At 45.9% G+C, this 15,149-nt stretch overlaps 1 protein-coding gene across 3 annotated transcripts in view; it reads left to right on the forward strand.

Moving 5' to 3' along the window:
- The first annotated feature begins 413 nt into the window (after positions 1 to 413).
- The window catches only part of AMOT (angiomotin), a 174,925-nt gene continuing 160,189 nt past the window's right edge, over positions 414 to 15,149 (forward strand). The window contains exon 1 of one of the 3 annotated variants that reach the window (XM_069211132.1): positions 414 to 602. The gene's annotated coding sequence lies outside the window, so the exon portion shown is untranslated. The other 2 variants (XM_069211150.1, XM_069211141.1) reach the window with 2 other exon arrangements.

Here is a 15,149-nt window from a genome sequence, read left to right on the forward strand (position 1 = left end):
ACTCCAGCCCTGTCACTCCCCACCCTCTCTCCCACTCTCTGCCCTCCCATTTCCCACACTCCAGCCCTGTCACTCCCCACCCTCTCTCCCACTCTCTGCCCTCCCATTCCCCACACTCCAGCCCTGTCACTCCCCACCCTCTCTCCCACTCTCTGCCCTCCCATTCCCCACACTCCAGCCCTGTCACTCCCCACCCTCTCTCCCACTCTCTGCCCTCCCATTCCCCACACTTCAGCCCTGTCACTCTCCACCCTCTCTCCGCCCTCCAGCCTCCCATTCTCCACCCTCCCTCCCACTCTCCGCCCTCCATCCCCGCCCCCGGAGCCCGGCACAATGGGCTTTTGTGGGCCCGAGCGGGGCGGGCCGGCCGGCGGCGGGGAGGGGCCTGGGCGGCCTCTCGGGCGCGGAAGGGCTCGGGGAAGCTTGGCCGGCTCCTCCCCGCGCTGCGCGGCCGCGGGATCCCGAGGTGTCCTGGGGGTGTCGGCGGAGGGGGCGGTCCAGGGCTGCATTCCTCTCCCGGCCAGCACGAGGGAGGAACAAAACCGCATCTGGATCCGAGCGGGAGGCGGCGGGACAAGGAGCAAGGCCGGGACCACCGAGGGGTAGCTGCCTTCTACTTATTTATTTCTGTCATTTCTGCTTCTTGTCCGCGGCGCGTGTCGGGGGCCTGTAGGGGGGCCGCTGCACTGGGCAGACTGTGCATTTTTTGTTAGTCTCGTGGTCTCCCCCCCCCCCTTGCATGGGATCTGCGGCGTCACATGCTCCTCTATACAGTGTAAAGCTGCCTGCTGGGGGAAGCCCCCTTTGCAAAGATGCCTGCTGCCGCGAGCACCTCTCTGACCCCCAAATCTGCCTGTAGCACCCCTCTACTCAATGCAAACTGCCTGCTCTTGGCAGCATCCCTCTGCCCCGTGTAAAGTTGTCTGCTCCTGTGAGTAACCCTTCTGCTGCACGTATGGCTGCATGCCGGCGATCACCCCCATATAAAGGTCCCTGCTGCTCCCCTTAGTATTGGAGTCTGCTGCGACCACCCCTCGGCAACCCCCAAGGTCCTATGTAAACCTGTCTGCTGCCGGGGTACCTTCTGTGACCTTCTAAAGCCGCCTGCTCCTAGGAGCACCCCTTTAATCCACGGGAAGGAGCCTGGGATCGGGAGCGCCGCCTCTACCCGCTATAAAGGTGCTTGATGCCGGGAACACCGGTTCTACTCTCGCAAAGCTACCTGCAGCACTCTTTTTGCCAAGTGAGCTGACTGCTGCGTCCCCCTGCCCTCTTTTGACAAGTTCTCCCCTTTTTACGTGATTTCCACAACACCCCATCGAAGTATTCTCTCCTGGTCCTTTTTAACGCGACCTATACTAGTACCTTTTCAAGTGTTCCCAACTGGCCTCTTAGACATTTTCTCTCCTGTTCTATCCTGGCATGTTCGCCCCTATTCCCTCCTGACATGTTCTCTACTGCTTCCTTTGACGTGCTTTTCCTGGTTACATCCTACATACTCTCACTGGTCTATTTGATACACTGCACTAGCCCATTTTATATACAGTAGGTCACATTTTTTATACAACACGGCCACATTTACATACCCTGCCTGGTCACTTCTTATGCATTTATTATTCCTAGTTCCTTATTTAAATTCACTTTTGTGTCTTCCCCTGCCCCTTTTATATGCTGTCCTCGCTCCCTTTGCTATAGGTTAATTGATCCATTTTAACATATACTCCTGATTGTTAGACTTTTATACCCTCTGTCTAATTTTATATGCACTTGTGGTCATTTCATATACTCCTCCTGGTTGTGAGGTGTAGAAGCTTCAGCTCTCTGTTGATGCACAGTCCCTGGTTCTTTCATGGTAGCCTCCTGCCTAGTCCACTCTGGTCCGCCTTCTGGCATACTCCTCCTTATTAATTTAGCAATTCACCATTCCCAGGACCGTCCCATGGTTGTGTAGGGTGGGTGGTACTTTCATCTTCTTGACAGAGGCTTTCTTTGACCTTCCTGAGACCCAACCCTGCCATTTGGATGTTGTTTTGTTTCTGAGGCATCTTTGTCCTTCTGGGATGTCCAGTCATATTTTGGGTTTGCTGCATGTTTTGTAGGGTATTTTCACAGGAACTCTAGAAGTGCCTTTCTGGCTTCTCTTGTCTGCTCCTTCATTCTGTCCAATTGGTGGGATATCGTCCTCAGTCAATTCTTTGTGCTGCTTGAGTCTCTGATTGGACCCTTGCAGGTCACTTCCCACCAGAGTGCAGCCGTGCACCTCTTGAAGATCTTTGATTGGCTCTGTGGAGGTGTGTCCCTGTGAATTTCAAAATAACATTGATCCATTACTATTCATTTCCTTTGTCCTAATGCGGACGTCTCCATGTGCATGGACCTTGGGACTGTCTTCTTTGCAGGTCCAGGAACCTCAACGCTGGCCCTCTTAAGATCACATTCCAGGATGCCCACCCTAGATCAGATTTGTGCATTCTTATGTACCCTGGTACAGATCCTCTCGTCTTTACTGCCCCAAAGCAATGAAATAGCCGGTTCCTTTGAGCATGCCTCCATTGTAAATGAGTCCCTCCTTTTGGAAGGGGGCTTGATATCCCTTCAAACAAGGTCATTAATGCCTTTGATGTTGTCTCAGTATCTGTGGATATGATGTGAGGCCCTTGTTGATGCTTAAAAGTCAGCTAGCTTCTAGGCACCTTCTGCCCAGATCCTTTTAGTGGTTGTATGTCAGAAGATCGCCGACAAAAGTATCTTATGATATAGGTTGTGGCTTAAATATTGTTTACAACAATATTTCTCCCTTGGAATAGATTCTCCATTATTAACACTAGTTTTTTATAAACAATATTTAGGACACATCTTATTTGCAGATGGTGTTTAGGCCACAATATTGTAGGGCCATCCACTAGAGCGCATACACTTTGGCCTTCGGGGTCACAGAGCCCCACATCTTTTCTTCATGGAAAGGTGCAGACTAACTCTCTACATCTAGCTCATGGTGCACAACCTACGCTGGGGGGCCCCATTCACCCTGCTCTGATTCCAATGCTAAGAGAAGTAAAGTCTCCACCCTCTGATCCGCGTTTCACTCTTGGATCCCTGAGAACTGAAAAACTCTTGCCAATCTTTCCGTTTCGAGTGAAACAGAACATTTTGGCACAAAGTGGACTTACGTGGCTGGAGAAGGAAACTGAGCTCTTCGAAAAGAACTATAACCTTAACTAGCCCAGTATAGATTGTTGTAAATGAAAAGAGAGAAGCACTTTTTTGCGGGATTTTCAGTTTTCATCTGCCGTCGGCAGACCACTGCCCACCATGTGTACCAAATATGAAATGTAATGCAGCATTGGGTGAGATTTGTATGTTGGCTTGTCATGTGTCTTGGCAATGTTCCCTCTTGCCGTGTAATTAATACCACACCAGCATGTTACATTGTTTTATTCCTTAAAAAAACATGAATGTTTGTATTAATGTGCAATTATTCTTTGGATCTTGTGTGTTTTTTAGACGTGGGTGAGACCGGGGTGGGTAGTGACCTGATAATTGATATGTTTACCATTAGCCTCCCCCATACCAATTATTTAAAACTTGGGAATGTTATCTCAGTTGACATGCTGTGCAGCTCTATTTATGTCTGTCTTGGGCTTAGGCTAGAAACATTTTTGTGGCATAGTATACTACGTGCATGCTTTTAGCAGCTACTAATGATTTACAAGCACATAACAAGCAGAGGTCAAAGTGGGAGACATGTATATGAATCACCGTTCCCACGCTTTAAAAAAAAAAAATGTAAAATATCAGTTCCTCTACTTTTTGTTAATTAAAACGTGCCTGGACAGCCAATGCCCACCTTGAGTTGCATCTGGCTGAAAGGAAAGGAGAAGTTGTGTGCTGGCAAGGGAAGACAGACGGCTAAAGACCAGACATGCCCACTCCCCATGGTGCCTGCTACCTGAAAGAAATGTAAATGTGTGCAATTGGTTCAGCAATCAGTAGATCTAAATGCTGCTAGGGAGCCAGCGTGGGCTTTCATTGAAGGAGTCACTTAAGGCTTCATGGTGACACAAAGGGTTACTATTTTTAGAGCACTGTATAGATGTTACTAGCCCACTTCTGGAATGCAGCCTTCCGTTGGCCCTTGTAATAAAAAGGTTTGCACTTTGTACATCCCGATTGCCTATTACTCAAAAAAAAAATGAAAGCACTTGTTTTGCCTTTAATACGTTTTTTTTTGTACATAGCTTATCTTATACCTTGTGTAGTGCATTTTTAAAGTACTGACTTATATGTTCTCTGTGCTTCCTAGCGCAGGGTAGGACATCCTAGCACTATAAGTACACATATGCACAAATCAAGATAACGTTGGGAATATCTGGTTACGTAAAGATTACTGCAGTGGCCACATTAACCAAATAAGCTTTCCTACTGCAACAGTACGTTTCCACAGATTAGTTTAACATGTTTTCATTTTTCACGTATGGTGTTTGTGGTGTATTTTATATCCATTTACGTGTGAGTAAAAGGCAACGGAAACAGAGATTGTTATTTTTTTTGTCCATGTATTTGTTTATCCCTTCCTCCACATACCCTTTTGTTATTTGAGTTTGACTGCATATAAAAAGGCCTGATTTTGTTTTGAAATTGCATATGTTCGTCAAATGGCTTCAAATTCATTAGCAAAACAAAAATGTTCGACGAAATAAATAGTTACCATAAACGTAGACACGCTTTCCCCAATTTTGCACAGCTAATTTAAAGTCTAACATTCAGCCAGTAAAATTGATCGAACGTTTACTTCTTTCATCCACCTTGAAATGATGAAAGTGCGAGTCTGCCCTTGGAGTTTGAAGGTTTCTCACGCCAGCGCTTAAGTGGCCGCATTGACCCACTGAGCTGCCTCGCTAGGCTGCAAGCCAGCGGGTTACTATGGGTCACTAGAGCTGCAATGCTGCATTGTTTTACGCCACATCAGCCTCCTGCAGAGGCTCCCGGGGGGTGTTGAAACGCTCCTGTCAGGATTGGGGGCGGAAGGGGAGGGGGTCAGGATGTGGCGTGCGCGCGCGGTTTATTTTCCGGATACCTCGCGCTCCCCGGTGACGCCGAGATCGATGGCGCTAGCGCACAGGCCGCGCGGCGCACATTTTTTGAATTAGGGCCCGGTTGCTATGGAAACGCCGCGGCAGCCGCCGGGCTGCCATTATCCGCCGGCCCCGGCGTGGTGACCAGGCCGGGCCGCGGCACCTCCGCACGGCTTAATTGGTAACTGCTCGGGAGATACCCGTCGGCCGCAGATTAGGAGCCGGCGACTTGTGACAAAGGTGACTTTTTTCTCCCTTTGGGGGAAAAAAAATGCTGTTTGTTGTCTGGTTTGCTGACTGAAGCACTTTGCAGCGGCTGATTCGGGCCGGGGAGCAGGTGCTGACTCGTCTGTGAGGAGATATCGAGATTTTGGGACACGGTGCTGCAGGCAGGTTGGTATGGCTGGTGCTGGGTCAGTCGCATGATGGGCGAGTGCTAACCTGGTCATTTTGTGTCATGGTGTCTGACCGGCTGGTGCGGAGTCAGTCACACGCCTGATGGTATAGTGGCCGGAAGGTTAAGCTAGTCATTTTGTGACGTGGTGCCTCGGACAGGCAGGCAGGGCTGTCTCCGATTCCGTCGCATGTTGGTGGATGACTAGTCTGGAGGGGAAAGGTCGATGCGGAAGAAAGGCTGGGTGGGCTGGGCGGGCTGGGCTGGAGTCAGCCACCCATCAGTGAGAGCCGTAGACGTGTGCCTCGGAAAGGCTGACGGGGCAGTGTCAGAGCCGCCCCTGCCTTACGACCCTTAAGAGGCTCGAGCTGATCTCACAATTTCTAGAATGCCCTGAAGCTTCTGCTGCGGAGGGCCTGAAAGCACAGTGGTGCCAAACCTTTTGACTTCTGTGGACCCCTACTTTATCAGTACTGGAACTCTGGGACCCCCACTGAATCATTATTGAAGACCGGGGACACACACTCCCCCATGAAGCTGGAGACCTTATCTGTTATTATTATTACATTTTCTAAGCAGTCACGGGGTCCCCTGAGGAGGCTCCCACAACAATAAAGTGTTACAAAATCCATGTCAAAACAAGACATGCATTGATGAAGCCAAAAGACTCACAAAAAATGTTGGTTTGGTTTGCTTTGTTGGTGCTTGTATATTTTCATGCTTCCCATAATCTTGTTGAAAATGGTTACACTGATTTTCCATTAGGAATATTTTTTGGAAATACTGGCATGCATCAACACAGTTCACTAAATGGCACTTCAAAGAAATAGCACCTAAGATTTCATAGTAGCGAAACGTTTTTTTCCTACTTCAGTTTTTTTCTGAGCATTTTATTTTGAAAGCGAAGAATCATCACTCTTGCTTAAAAGCTTCTACAAATGTTTTTACCTAATCAGAAAGCATTCTGGGAGCATTATACTTAGCCTCATATCGTTAAACTTTTCAAACGTATGTAAAAATGTTTTTTTTTTTTTTTTTTTAACAGGAATTGTGGTCAGTACTGCAGTGTGACCTCAAAAGGTTTATTTGAAGCGCTCACCCTAAAAATGAAGGTTTTTCATTAATGAACCATCAATACAAGTTCGAAGAGCATTAACATACGGACACACTTTACCTCAACTGGAGACAATTCCCTTCTCTGTAAACTGACAGCCAAAGGGTTCGTGCTGCAGGGGGTTGGGCCTACATGTCCCACGGACAAAATAAACATGAAAACTTGTTGCCCTTGACCCCAAACAATATGTCCCATGTGATAGGAATTCCACATCCCTGCTGTGTCGTGGGTCACATGACTAGGCATAGTTGGCATTTTGCCTTTTTGTGTATTTCTCCCAAACAGCCACACAGTAAAAGGACTAGGTTTTGGCAGCATGGGCCATGTTGACAGGATTGGTGGGTACTGAGCTGTGCACAGCCCCACTTACACTTTGAATACACTGCCTCAGAATACTCTCAGAAAACCTTCATACTGGCTGTATTTGACTCGAGACATCCTGGGCCCTGTGTAGGGAAGCAGGAAATTCCAAACACTTCTGAGAGAGGAAAACACCAGAAATTTCTTTCACTGAAAGCTGGCACCAGGCATTAAAATTGAGGGCTCTCCGACAACTGCTGTGCTGCCTTTTGGCTGCTGTGTACTTCAGACGACTACCCTGCAGCACCAGGAGGACTGCCTGCTAACTGAAGCCTGCCCTGTGCCATCAGAGAACTGCCCTCTGCTTGAGGCTTCCTTTTCTACTTGAACCCAGAACTACCTGAGTGACTCCAAGGGCTATTTAGCTGGCCTCCTGATCAGAGCCTCAGAGACTGAAAAGGATCCAACCATCTTGAACCCGCACCTGGACCCAGCCCGAGTGAGTCCTGGCTCATCAAGTGGTACGCATCCAGTTCTGGATCTTTGGAAGTGTTGCCTATATAGCCCACATCCAAAACCAATTCTGCCAAAAAGTGCCTTGAGAACCGAGAGGAGACTCGGACCTACCTTCTTGCCGATTCACTCAAGGTGCATCGCTGGTTGGCCGAACTTCACAGTAGCTCTCCCTACGTTCTTCTCCGGAGCAGAAAATCCTGTTCAGCGACTCCTCTGGAAGGGTTTCCGGCCTCATGCAGCTCATATCAGATACAGCCTGTAGCTTCATCCCGCTGGAGATTTTCAACTTCCAAAAAGGATGCTTAATCAAAACCTAGATATCTTCACTGCAACTTTGTCCAGCAGCTCCCCGACAACAACGCCACCTCGTCTTCAAACACTGCTGAGAGCCTTGCCCTGCTGAAGGTTACCACCGCAGGCATTTTGTTTCAGAAATACTTCTAAAACGGAAAGTAAGCTGAGACCAGGCCCGATTCACTTTGTGTATCCGAATCGTGCTTCATCGCGGTATCTCTCACGGGACTAGATGTCTGCAGTTGGCACCTTGATTTTATAGGTGCTATTTTTGATTGCAGACTTTAAAGAGTTATAACTCTGATTTTTGTTGTTTTGGTGTCAAACAATTAACTAGATTTTACTCAATTTTTCTAAATTGGTGTAGGATTTTTTTGTTTTTTTGTTTTCTCACTTTGCTACAGTTTAAATGCTGCACAAATACTTTACATATTGTCTCTAAGTTAAGCCTGACTGCTTTGTGTGCCATGCTTCCAGAGGGATGAGTACAGGTTAATTTAGTGACTTTTGTGGTTCACGCTGACAAGGATTGTTGCTGTTGCTTGGCTTTTGCTGACACCCTTCTCAACCAACAACTCAGTTTCTCATAATCATCAATTAATTTTGTAATCAAAAGAATGGAAAGCTGCGATACTGTCATTTGATCAGATGATCTTCAGGTTATTTAAGGTGATTTGCTGATTCAACTTTTTTCTGGTATTTTTACCCTGTGCCCCTTCAAAACGAAATGCACTGAAATACATAGGGGACTGGGTGGACTGCCCATACTTGATGTAGAATAACTTTCTATTGGGTAGGCCTATTATCTAAGTGGGTGGTACTAGTTTTATTGACTCCCAAAAATGAATCGCTACGACAGCTGTGCTTTGATTCACACCTGCAAACTACAGGTGACACACAGATCTCCACAGCCACCACTGAAGTGATCTAAGGTGGGTAGCTCACTCCACTCATTTCTGCCGCTTCTGGAATGTACCCATTTTATTTTTATTATTAATTGGTGCCCAAAAAGGGTTCCTGGTGGGTGTTAAGTTCTCATCTTTGATCCAGGAAAAGGTGTTTCTGCGCCACATTATGCCACTCCTGAGCAAATTGCTTAATCTCTCCAAGCAAGCCTCACCACGCCTGTCTGCAAGATTTGTAAGTGTTCAGAAGCAGGCTAAATAAAAGTATTAATTGCTGAATAAACTCCTAACAAATACATTATGCTCCTTTTGTGCACAATATCTGAGCTGGTCTCATTTTACTAATTTAGATTGTGATGGTTATGCTGATAAGCGCTATATGCTGTCCCCAGACCCTTTCAGTGTCAAATGAGAGCTGTTCAGAAGGATCCAGGCAAGATAAAATATCCAAATGAGAGATGGAGAGCGTGCACATTTGCTAGCTGCATTACCCTAGTACTTCTCAAAGTTGAGCATTTGCATCTGTCTCTCAGAATGTTACTAGCCCGGAACCAAAATAAGTGACTCCATTAGTCAATTAGACAGCTAAAGATAGTGGCCCATGTTTGCAAAGTGGGGCAGTTTTGAACTTTTAAAGACACCTCATATATGTTTTGCAAATTATGGAAGACTGCATGGATTTGTGCTTGCTGCAGGTAATGTTTCAAGGAAATCAACAGTAAAAGCGGCTTAGCAGACCATAAAACAGGTCCACAAATAACAGAAAACAAGCGTTTGCAATGCAATAGGTCTTGCATATTTAGAACATGTTAATGGTAATCTTTTGACATCATCCACAAGCAAAAAGAAAATAAAACGAGTGGGAACTGAGAAAAGACAACTTGGCAAAATAAAAGAAGGTTAGCTTTAAAAAATAAAATATTGCAATTTTATTTGTCCTGCTGGGCACGTTTTTGTCAGTCACAAGCTGTCTGTTTGTGGGGCACTGGAAGTTAAAAAGAACAAAATAGTACTTCAGTCACATCTGAAGCAGTGCACGGGCACTGATTAAGTTGAATCAGTTGGTGTTTGATCCCTGCTCCTTCCATAGAAACGTTAATGATGCCAAGCGTTCCTTGACGATTTACTAGGCTGTCAAGAAGAGTGCCATGCAAACCAACAAATGGTGAGCAACCGGCAGGCTCTCAGCCCTTTACTGAACACAACAGAGTTTCGCAAGCGAGGCGCGTGCGCTAGCGCAGGCACTCGCAGGCTCGACCCTAAAAATGGCCCACACACTGATCTGTCAGACCAGTGCTTAGGACACTGCTTTATTACCCAGTAGGCCAGTTCGAGGTCGAATTCTACTCGGCACATTTTTGTGACCATTGATTATTTTGGTCCTCATCGCAAAATCCTAGAATAATCCAGTTATTTTATATTATGTAACTCTTGCTATTTTTTCCAACAGCTTGTGGTTAACATCTGGTATCCACTAACTGTCCTTCCTGTTCTCTGTCTCACACAAGTGGAAGAGAGGCACGAGTAACCTTGTGACTTTATATCGAGCCCTCATGACACAATAACCTAATACAGACACATAAAGGGAAGAAACAAGTGCCTCTCTTTGTTGCTTTATGTGGACCAAGTGTGTCACAGCACGAAGTACCGCTTTTCTGCTTCAAATGAGTCAGAAGATTGTAATGTGGTAACAGATGGCTGTTGCCAAATGTAAGGTTTTAGCGGTTGAAATTAGGGGCACAAAAGTGATATCAATTAACACTGAAAAGTAAAACTACCAGCTGACTCTCAAATGTTTTTACTGGGGGTCATTTAATGGCCATACAGCAGTGTTTGATACGACTTCTCCACGACTTCCTTCTGGCCCTGCGTGGTGTGTACAGTTTCTTGTGAAATGTTGTCTATTTGTTGTACATTGTAGTGGGCGTTTGCCATCCCTTTCTTTATCTGTCATGTCCTTGAGGTTACAGGAAATGGTTTGCATTTTGGATTTGACCTGCCCTGCCCTTTACTTCCTGAGCTGGACGAGCCAGCCAGCAGACATTGGCCTGAACAATATCGCATAGGAAGCCTCGCCCTAATGTGCTTCAAACTCAGAAAGAACTTTGACCTCTGCGACGAGCTGTACTGCCAGCCAGACTGTTCAATTATGAGAACTATCCAGAAAATGAAGACGCCGTCCCACCCGCTCCCTTTGAAAACCCAATACACATAATTTGCAGTCTTAAATGTTTAAAACAAATGTTACACCATGTGCTCTAAGCAAAAGGACAGATAGCCTTATTTCTGACTTTGCCAGAAGGAGACATTGGACACTGTTATCATAGGTTTCTGTGCTGTAGGCCCCATATCTGTAGCATTGGGGCTGCTTAGAACTATGTACCTGCGCTGTAGTACTCATGTCTGCCAGCGCTAGGAGTGCTTTTGTCCTGTGCTGTAGTACCTATATCTGCTGCATTAATAGTGCATAGAACTATGTACCTGTGTTGTAGTGCTCATATCTGCCAGCATTTTGAGTGCTTAGACCAATGTACTTTTGCTCTCGTATCCATGTCTGTCCGCATTGGAGGTGCTTAGAACTATGTATCTGTGCTCTAGCACTCTTATCTGCAGGATTGGGTGTTCTTAGAACTATGTGACTGTTGTAGTACCCATATCTGCCAGCATTGGGAGTGCTTAGAACCATGTACCTGCACTCTAGTACACATGTCTGCCAGTACTGGAAGTGCTTAGATCTATGTATCTGTGCTCTAGTACCCATGTCTGCAGCATTGGTAGTGCTGAGAACTATGTACTTTTACTGTAATACCCATGTCTGCGAGCATTGTAGGTGCTTAGAACTGTGTATCTGTGCTCTAGTAGCCATATCTGCAGCATTGGTGATGCTTGGAACTGTGTACCTGTGCTTTAGTACCCTTTTCTGCCATATTGGGCGTGGTTTGTGCTTAACCCTATGTGTCTGTGCTGTAGTACTCATATCTGCTAGCATTGGGGGTGCTTATAGCTATGTACAGCGCTGTAGTTCTCATATATGCAACATTGGGCATGCTTAGAACTATTTACCTGTGCCACACAACCAACAAATTGTGAGCAACGGGCAGGCTCCAAGCCCTTTACTGAACACAGCAGAGTTTTTCAAGCGAGACGCATCTGAAGCATTGGGAGTTCTTTGAACTATGTACCTGTGCTATAGTACCCATACCTGCCAGCATCGGCATCATCCATCTGGAGAGCTGAGAAAGAAGTCTGTTCATGCGCTGCAGCTCGTATATCTGCCAGCATTGGGGGTGTTTAGAAAGAGCTCTTTCTGTTCCCGTGCTGTAGTTCCCATATCTTCCAGAACCGAGACGATTGGGTTGGGCAGGCAGAGAAAGAGTCTATACCAGTGGGGTAATGCTGAATGACAGGACCCATCATGCAAATTGGTGATGGGCTCGGAGTTTCTGGCATCTCACAGAATATTGAAATAAACTTCTTGTCCCGGTCAGGGCAACCTGTCAGAACTGTGACTCCGCTTCATGACTCCACTATGGGGGGATAAGTGGGCTCACATCATACCACTCACGGGACAGACATACTGTTGTGCTACCTTTACTGCTAGTGTGGATGTGACATAGTTGTTGCTTTGGGAACTAGAATAAATGTACCCTTGTTCCTTTGAACACACAGATGGACACACTTTGAGCTCCTAACAACATCGTGATGTTCTCAGTACCTCCTTAGCCTTCACTGTAATAAATCGGAGGTATTTGAGCGCTTTTTGGAACAAGAGTGGTTCCCCATTATATGACTTTCCTTTACTGTAATTATTTGGGGTATCTCTTGTTCATCGTGGAGAACCAGTGGCAAGTACCACTAGCAAACTCGTAAGCTGTCAAGGCACCACACCAGCCTGCCCTACATTGAACCTGTCCCCTGGTCAGTAATGTCCTTTACGTTTATAAAAGTCTCTACCACACGTGTGCTGGTACTAACCCCTTCACCTCTCACGCTATGTAAGGACTGCCTGCCTTGTTGTATTTACTGCTTGCCGACTAACATAAAACATGTCTTAAGGCGATTCTCAGTTTATGCCAGAAAACACCATGACAGGTTTTGTATGATGAAATATGCAAAACACAATTCAGAGCACTTTCTGTGTACGCTATATTTTTGTGGACATCTGGTCCATCTTAAAAAAAAAAAAAAACATCTTTACAACGCTAACAACTCTACATCTGTTGCATAAAATATTTTTTATGATCCACATTTTAACCATCAATTAGCTCATTTGCCACGCTGACGAGCTAGAAAAGTGCCAAAGCCTTGAAGCTTGAGAGCATGCCGTTTTATTTCGGCTCCGTGCCACCTTGTCTGGTCAGAGTAGTGCTTCTCTGCCTAACTCTGAGAGCAAAGCACTTGCAGAAGTTGCTGTAATTTTATTTCAGGTGCGCGTGGATGTTAATCCAAGTTGTAATACTGTGCCTGGAATCATACAATGTTTTTGTAATTCCCAGTTCGGACTGATGAGCACTCTAGCTATTCCGATGCTTAAGGTCTGTGCTGGGAAATGACAAAGGCTTTGTCGCTAATATTGCTCCACAGGGATGGAAACTGAGCTAATCCCGTGCTTAACATGTTTCTAGAAAAACATACATTTGAGTTCTGCAGGTTTAGAATCTCACTGGTGTTGTAGTTGCGCTGCAAGAGGAAGGGCTACTCCCGTACTAAAGACAGCACCATCCATGTTCGCATAATGTGTGCATCATTGTAAGACTGAGAGCTGGTTCTTATGAACAACTGCTGGGTTTAGACTCAAGACACAACTTCAAAGTTACCAGAATAAGCCCTAGCGTGTTACTGATTAATTAAGTCGTATTCTTTACCTAGTTACAATGTGAGTGCTGTCACGATCTTACCCAGTGATTAGCAGGAGGTAGCTGGTGTTGGTTTGGTGTAGGGATGAGGGTGTTGTGTGAACAGGAGGTAGGGCACTTGTGAAAGAAGCACATTTTAAGTCAGGAGTGAGGCAAACTGCAGGTTTGTGGGTATACGCCTGATGGAAAAGAGCAATTTTCCAGAGCCACAGATCCATCCTGCCTTTTATATATGCATGTAATATATACCTGTATGGTTGTCAGTGTTTATCTACACAGCACAAAACTTGTATTATTTGTGTATGGGGAAGAAGGCTTGAAGCCTGCCAGCTTTATGTTCAGTGGTGTGTTTGTCTCTTGATGTTGCTGTCATTCGGAAGTGTGCCTGGCACTTTATTCGGTCAGTGCACATTGTGGTCACTCTGCAGTTCATGTTCTTTTAATCCGGTGGAAATTACAGACGGCATTGGCGTATGCTTTATGCACCGCTACATTAGCCTTCCCTCTAAAATGGCTGGACAATACTTCACCAGACCAACAAAAGGCACTGCACGAGGTTAGTATAACAGTGGCATTAAAATAGTACTATCCATGCTTCTTGAAAAAAGTCATAAATTCTGAGACCCCTCTGTTACAGCCTTTGAACCCTTCGAGGAGTCGATATACCATTCCAAATCTGAAACACCCAAGTGCTGAATGCAGACTCGATGAAGTCTGCTGTAGATGGAGCAGTGCGGCTAGGAGAAAGGCTATTAAGAGGGAACGTTTGAATTAGCTATGTACAGCTGCGAGGTTCAATTTTTCCTCTTTAATATAATCTGCATACACACACACACTCACGCACATATTACTAAGTGTGTGATTCACAATGATTTTGCTGCCACACGCTCACAACAAAAACTTTGAATTGTGCCTACCATTTCCATGTTTTCCAGATCCTTTACCTAAACTGGGAGTGGTTCCAAACAGGCTAACGAAACCCCAGTACTTGGCTGCGCGTGAAATCTTTCACCGAATTGCACCAACATAAATTAAGTGGAAGGCAAATTCTTCTGTTACGATTACCCTAATAAAAATGTGGCTGTCCACCTTGAGGCTCCCCCGGTGGAGCGCTTTGTGCCATAACCCTTCTGCCAGCAGGCAGGAGTTCGGCCTCAGCACAGCGAAGCGCTTTGAGCCCAGCGAGCCTCCGTAGTGGGAAGGCTACTTCCGGGATCTTGGTTCCAAGCTGTGCATCTGTTTCTGCTCAGCTCAGATCCACGCTCTCTGGTGCATTACATTTAGTCTTTGAACCACATTGTGCTATTCGCCTCCGCCCCCTTTCCCTCTCTAGTTTTGAATGGGAAATACGCTATTGTTTCTGCTTCCTCCCTTTCATTCTCTTTAAGGCTGTGCGACCGCGTTTTGATTAAACAAGGAAAAAAAGAGAGCCATGTATAGTCTTTTCCTTCAAAAGACTTATTGGAACATTACGCTGCGTTTAGATGTTACTGAAGCCGAGTAGTGGACACGGCAAATAAACCCATGCTTTTAATGCACCATTCGGGCCCATAACTAGATCTAGTATGCTGCTTCCAAATTAATCCCACACCAAACAGTGCACCGGGCCTTTCCAACCGTACCGGTGTGTGTACAAAGAGGCTCACCTCGAAACAATAGGGAAAACACTAAATACATCCTAAACAGACCACTTTG

The sequence above is a fragment of the Pleurodeles waltl genome, chromosome 2_1 (genome assembly GCF_031143425.1).
Source record: "Pleurodeles waltl isolate 20211129_DDA chromosome 2_1, aPleWal1.hap1.20221129, whole genome shotgun sequence".
Taxonomy (NCBI): domain Eukaryota; kingdom Metazoa; phylum Chordata; class Amphibia; order Caudata; family Salamandridae; genus Pleurodeles; species Pleurodeles waltl.